Genomic DNA, 7,592 nt, shown 5'->3' on the forward strand with positions numbered 1-7,592 from the left:
TCGCTGATGACACGGTTATCATTTTTAAGAGTAAAATGTGGAGAACAACAATTGACAAGGCGAATTCTGGACTGAACAAAATTAAAAAAATGGCTGGACTCCAACCTCCTCACCCTAAATATTAAAAAAACACAATAAATACATTTTTCAATCCGAAAATTAACTCTCTCAGAAAACCTCCCTAAACTAATTATTCACACTTGCCCACAAAATCTAGACACTCCCCCACTATCTCTCACTACAAGCTGTTCATGCCCAATTATTAAACCGTCAACTGAAATAAAATACCTAGGTGTCATTATAGATAACCATTTACGCTGGGAGGCCCAAATCAACTCCATAACAAAAAGATTCCGTAAGTTATGCTATATTTTTTATTCTCTTCGATCAATCCTTGATATAAAAACACTCAAAAGTGTTTATTTTGCTTTATTCCAATCTATAGCTACGTACGGCATTATAGAATGGGGAGGTTGTGCTGCATCCATTCTCTACCCTCTAGTGACTGTTCAAAAACTTTTGTTAAGGATCATCTTCAAATGTTCTCGTTCTTACCCATCAGAGCCACTCTTCAAGAAACTAGCAGTCCTGGACATTCGCCAACTATATACTAAGATAGTTCTCATCCATATCTGGAAAAATGGTTTGATAAATTCTACTCAAAAAAATATACATACACGCTACTCAACGCATGGAAAATGCACAATCCCGATAACAAAAACCACTTTCTCACAAAGACAATACACATACATCGCACCAAAAATATACAATGCCCTAAATAACGACATCAAAAGATCCAGTACACGTACTCACTTTGCAGCCGGTGTCCAAAAATGGATATCCGGAAAGGGTCGAAATTTCTTTAAAGAATTTCTTTGAGGTATTTCTTTAAAGAATTTCTTTAAAGAACGTAGGTTATACCACCAATAAAAGTTTTTGTTTGTAAAGAACTATATATAATTACTATAATATTAATAGCCGAAAGTTTAAAAACTTTTACATAAATTACTTAAAACTGTTTGGCACCACTGTACGGCATACAAGTTCCACGTACCTACTGTGCCACCTTAGCTGCCAGCTGAGTAAACCACCGTAACAATAATAATTTACTCAAGTGTTCAGTGTAATTCGCCGGACTTGAAACATGAATTTTAACTTTGATTTATTTGTACAAAATTGCTGCAAAATAATGTACCTACCAATTTAATCAAGCACATATAGATTTCCATAGTAAAAATAATCCTTTCTCATTTGCCTACTCTATAGTACTATGTTTCATTTTATAACTATATACTTTTTATATTCTTTTTTATGTATCTATTTTACTTTAGGGAAATCAACAGTTTACAATGTGGTTCATTAATACATAATATGTAATTTACCTAACTGAGATTTCCTCAATATACTATTGTATTATGTATCTAAAAATAACACTTACAACAACTAAAAAATATAATATTATTATACTATTATATTATTATACTATATTATTATATTATGCTATTATATTATATTAATATTATGCTATTATATTTTTATATTGTACTGTATTCTTCCATACTTCCTTATATTACTATAGTGATTTACATTATTTTATGTTCTTAAATATTCTTTAATAATATGTTATTTTATTTTATATTCCCGCACATTCCTTATGTTAATGTATAGAAAATCGACCACCATAACACGGGCATGTGCCTAGCATGGTGGTCGAAAAATTCCTCAATGCATGTAACCAATAATTTTATTGAATAAAAAAAAAAAAAATCTTTATTGTTGGATTGCCAACAAGGAATAACACTACGTACTATAGAATAAACAATATAACATTACGTACCATAGAATAAACAATATAACATTACGAATTCCTCCCAAATGAAACAAGTGTTACATGTTGCCCAACCGCCTAGCATTCCGTCTCACTTACACTAGCCTGACATAGTAGATCTCCATCTCATTTTAATTTCAAAAGATGTTCGTAGGAAAATATAGGCACCGATTAGGCAAATATTTGAATCACGAAACACACCCCCAAGGCACTTCTTTTGTTATAATAATATCATAAAATGCCGAATGAAATTATTGCAAATAAAAAATTTCAATTTTAAAAAAGAAAATATTTCTGCCGCCCAACATTTCGACGGTTCCGAAGAAAAATGTCAGATGTGCATATTTTTAGTTTGGCAGGAGAGGTGTTAAAAGTTTCGTTTCTGCATTTTTATTGTTTTCGATAATCTATTTCTCCATTTAAATAAATAGCCAAATATCTAACAACACAACATTTCTTGATTTCACAACAGTTAAAATACACAAATGAAACTTTGAACAGCCTTGTGACATTGTTTTTCGGGACTGTCGATTTGTTAGGTTTTGTTATTGAATAAACTCACATTTAAATAAAAGGTTTTTAAAAACAATGTCAATTGACGAAAAAGTTATGGGACAGTAAGTTGTAGACAAGTGCGCAGTACTGTAACTTGGATTGGTCTCGTCGAAAGAGAATCACAAAGAAATGGCTCTCTGCAAGTGTCGATACCTGCAAATAACTACACAAACAAAATATTTACATAGCAGCGTCAAAAACAAATAAACCATTTACTTGCAAATATCGCGAACATGTTCACATTAAAACTCAAAATTATTTAGTTGCAAACAACATTGTTATTTTTTTCTGCTGAAACTCGGAAAATAAATGAAAATATAATTAATTATATATATATGAAATTATGATATACCGTGTTATTTAAGTGTATATCTAATATGTTCAGAACAGATCTAAATGTTTTGTACATTTCGGTACTTCATTAGGGTAAATAAAAAAACTAGAGCAAACACTATGATTTACTTCAACTATAGGATGTCCCAATGTTCTCTTAAACATATTTCTGAACCGAAAGATTTGGGAATAACCTTTGACGCACACTTAACATTTCACGTTCACATTGAAACGATGTGCAGCAGGGCTTTGAGAATGCTTGGATTTGTGCTATGTAACTCCAGGCATTTCTGCAGCTCTGCCGTGGTTCGCTTGCTATATTTTAGCCTAGTACGTAGTATTTTGGAAAGTGGCTCAATAGTATGGGGACCAGGGGATGCAACGTACACTTCTATGGTAGAGAAAGCACAAAAGAAGTTTCTACGTTTTTTTTTATTTTTATATTTTTTTATATATTCAATAATATTATTATTGGGTTTATAAAAACAGTTTATTTTTAAACAAGTTCTGCTGTGTAGTTATTATTACGCGTGACAGCTGTTTCGCCCTCTGAAGGCATTATCAAACTGTGGGTAGCCCACTTACAGACGATACATTTATATTATTTCTATGTAGGTATTTTAATTTCAATTACTGATTTCTTAATTGATTTCTGAGTAAAATGTTAGAAATAATTAATGGTTATTACCCCAGTTTTATTCGTTCTATTTAAAATTTGTGTGGAAACCAACTACTTTGAGTTTAACAATAAATTCTATCAACAAAACAACGGATTACCAATGGGATCGCCCCTCAGTCCACTTCTTGCAGTGGACTGAGGGGCTTACATGGCTTATTCATGGATTACATTGAAAAACAAATTTTAAATTCAATCTTTAGCAAACACATCATTTACTATGTTCGTTATGTTGACGACATTTTGGTCTGTTGGAAAGGTACGAACAGACAATTAGATCTTTTTGTCACATTTGCTAACTCCTCCAACCGTAAAATCTGCTTTACGGTTGAAAGAGAGTGTAATAAGAAAATTAATTTTTTAGACCTAACAATCGGTAGAGAAAATAATAAACATACGTTTGAAATTTTCCGTAAGCCTACATTTACAGATACGACCATTAATTATAAATCTTTACACCCATGGTCACATAAATTATCTGCCTACCACTCAGTGGTACATAGGCTTACTAACATCCCACTCGACAAGAAAGCATACGAGAAGGAAAAAAATACAATCCTAACTATTGCTAAAAATAATGGCTTCAAGGGTAGAGACATCGAAAAAATAATTAACAATAACAAACACAAAAATAACCTTAAATTAATTTACCCAGCGACTAATAATAAGACGAATAATAAATTCGGGCGTTTAGAATTCATCGGACAGACATCTAATAAAATTGCAAAAGTCCTCAAAAAGTGTGGCTTAGATATTGCCTTCCGCACAAATAACAACTTAGGATCATCTCTTAAAAACTCAAAAAGTAAGGTACTCAAATTACAAAATAGTGGCATTTATAAACTCCAGTGTGATGAATGCAACGCTGTTTATGTTGGACAAACGGGCCGGTCCTTTAACACTAGGTTCAAAGAACATATAAGATCTTTTAAAAATAATAATAAAATGCAATCTCAATTTGCCAAACATCTCCTAGATGAAAATCACTCACTTAATGATAATAATAAACCAATTCCGTTACACGTACAAAATAAAGGCCGTAAACTGAATCTTTTAGAACAGTTAGAAACTAACAAAAACTTTAATAATCCGAAAGCTATTCTAATTAATGAACAAACAAATATAAATCGTTCACCCCTACTAGATATCTTCAAACCTAGTGCAAATACAAGTGCACATTGAAGTACTTAATTATGCTATTGAAATAACCCTATGAGTCATCGTTTGGGAATAACTAACATAAAGACATTCAGTCAAATTTAAACATTACACTAATTGGGGAAACTTTACTGGGGTAATAACCATTAATAATTTCTAACATTTTACTCAGAAATCAATTAAAAAATGAGTAATTGAAATTAAAATACCTACATAGAAATAATATAAATGTATCGTCTGTAAGTGGGCTACCCACAGTTTGATAATGCCTTCAGAGGGCGAAACAGCTGTCACGCAGAATAATAATTACACAGCAGAACTTGTTTAAAAATAAACTGTTTTTATAAACCCAATAATAATATTATTGAATATGGAATATTGAATATTCACTTGCTATATAGACTACCAAAAGGCTTTCGATAGTGTCCCGCACTCGTGGCTGATCAAAGTATTAAATATATATAAAATTAACCCCATTATTATTAGCTTTTTGGAAAATATTATGTCCTTTTGGAATACCAATTTACTTATCAATTTAAAAGGTAAGAAAATAGTAATACCGGGCATTTCAATTAAAAGAGGAATTTTTCAAGGAGACTCATTGAGTCCTCTTTGGTTTTGTTAAGCATTGAATCCTCTATCTAAAATGTTAATTAAAAGCAAGTTTGGAATAAAAGTTAAGGGTAATACAAGGGAGAGTAGTACGATTTCGCATTTATTATATATGGATGACATAAAATTATTTTCGAATTCTGAACAAAATTTAGAGAAAATGATCGAGGTAGTTAAAAACTTTTCAGATGATATCAAAATGACTTTTGGTTTAGATAAATGTAGAACGATCCATATAGAGAAAGGCAAAATTGTAGATGGGAACGAGAGTATATTTAGAAATTTCCAAATTACTAGTATGAAAAGGGATGAGGTTTATAAGTATTTAGGATACCCACAATCAAATAGATTAGACCATATTAGTATTAAAAATGATATTAGGATTAAATTTCAAACTAGGATCAGGAAAATTTTAAAATGCAATCTATCTGCTAAAAATTTAGTAAAAGCAATAAATACTTGGGCAATACCTCTATTAACGTACTCATTTGGCATAATTAAATGGTCTAATACAGATTTAGATAACTTAGAAAGATTAATTAGAACTACGCTAACAAAGTTTAATTGCCATCATCCAAATTCAGCTATAGAACGAGTTAATTTACCTAGAAATTTAGGAGGTAGAGGTATAGTCAAAATAACTTCTTTGAAACATAATCAGGTAGAAATGCTAAGAACTTTTTTCCATAGGAAAGCTCATAGCTCAGAAATGCACAAAATAATTTGCAAGGCAGATAGAAATATTACACCTTTAAATTTATACGATGAGAATGCCAACATTTTTATAAATCCCAACCAGGAATTATTAGATTCCTGGTCAAATAAAATTTTACACGCAAAACACTTCAATTATCTCAACCAAACGTATGTTGACAAAATTTCGTCAAACAAATGGTTGAGTATTGGAGAGTTGAGCGCAGAAATAGAAGGATTTATGCTTGCCATTCAGGATAGAGTCATTAATACTAAAAATTATAGAAAGCATATAATCAAAGATACAAATCAAATTGATGATTTGTGTAGAAAATGTTTGGCTTTTCCGGAAACTATAGTACATATTATATCGGGATGTTCTATATTAGCACCGTCCGAGTATACATTTAGGCACAATCAAGTTTTAAAAATAATTCACCAAAATTTGGTAATTAAACATAACTTGATTGACTGCCGTAATGTAGTACCATATTATGAATACGAACCAAATTCATTTTTAGAAAACGAATTTTATTAAATATATTATGATAAAACTATACTAACAGACAGATTAGTCATAATAGACCCGATTTAGTTTTACATGACAAAATTAAAAAAAATAACTTATATCATTGATGTCGCTATACCAAATTCCTGTAATATTCAAAAATCTGTTAGCGAAAAAATAAGAAAATACACAGATTTAGGAAATGAAGGAAAAGAATTTGGCATTCTCAGACTAAAAAAATATAACCATTCGTTATTTCGGCTACTGGCATTATACCTAGCTCTCTAATTAAAAATTTAGGCGTATTAGATTTATCAAAGAAATTATATATAAAGATGCAAAAGTCGGTCATTTTGAATACATGTAGGATAACAAAAGATTTTTTAAATGTTTATGTTGAGGGATCAGTAGGATTTATAGGCCCTGTTAGAAGTTCTACCGAGCCGAACCCTCTGATATGAAAATATCTGGAGTCGGTGAATTATTTTCCCATTTGATCTCTGGTGAGTTTGTTGTTCTTGTATTGTTTTGTATTTATTTTGTTTATATAATGCACTTACATAATGTTGATTGACTAGATGATCATTTGTGGAAAAGTGAGTGGAAGGGTTAAGTTTTTCCTTTGGGGAAGATTTAACCCGGACAACTAAATCGGAAGTAGAAAATTAAAAAAAAATATATAAAAAATAAAATGGAGTTCTACAAATTAAACTTTAACAATAAAAAAAAATAAAAAAAGTTTCTACGTTATCTTTATCTTAGAGACTTCGGGTACTATCCCTATTTATACCCATCAGCCTTCCTTTCCGGAATGCTAGGTATCGATAGTCTTGTCAACAGGCGAAAAGCTGCGTTGCTGATGATGGCCTATAACTTGTTGAACGGTTATATCAACAATCCAGAAATTTTGAATAAAATTTTATTTTACGTCCCTGATAACTTCGCAAAAGCGAGTAGACACGAACCATTCATTCTTCCGAGATGTAGGACTAACTTATCATTAGCAATGCCTCTCGGAAGAATGATAGTCCTTCTAAACTCACTAGCCTCTGACATCGACATTTTCCACCTGAGCATTAATTAATTTAAATCCCTAATTAGGCAACTATGATTGTGTATTTGTATTGTATCTTTGTTATTGGAATTTTTTAATCTGTAAATATGCATATAAAATATAAATAGATAAATGTCAATATTTCCAGGTTACTGACTTGATTTATGTGAATTCG

General features: G+C 31.0%; 1 protein-coding gene across 1 annotated transcript in view; it reads right to left on the reverse strand.

Moving 5' to 3' along the window:
* Positions 1–2,488, reverse strand: part of LOC149415785 (zonadhesin-like) — a 28,644-nt gene extending 26,156 nt beyond the window's left edge. The window contains exon 1 of the mRNA XM_089641792.1: positions 2,391–2,488. The gene's annotated coding sequence lies outside the window, so the exon portion shown is untranslated. The remainder of the gene's footprint in view (positions 1–2,390) is intronic.
* Between the last annotated feature and the right edge of the window lie 5,104 nt (positions 2,489–7,592).

This window comes from Hesperophylax consimilis, chromosome 17, assembly GCF_061612785.1.
Source record: "Hesperophylax consimilis isolate HC1 chromosome 17, BYU_Hcon_1.0, whole genome shotgun sequence".
NCBI lineage: Eukaryota > Metazoa > Arthropoda > Insecta > Trichoptera > Limnephilidae > Hesperophylax > Hesperophylax consimilis.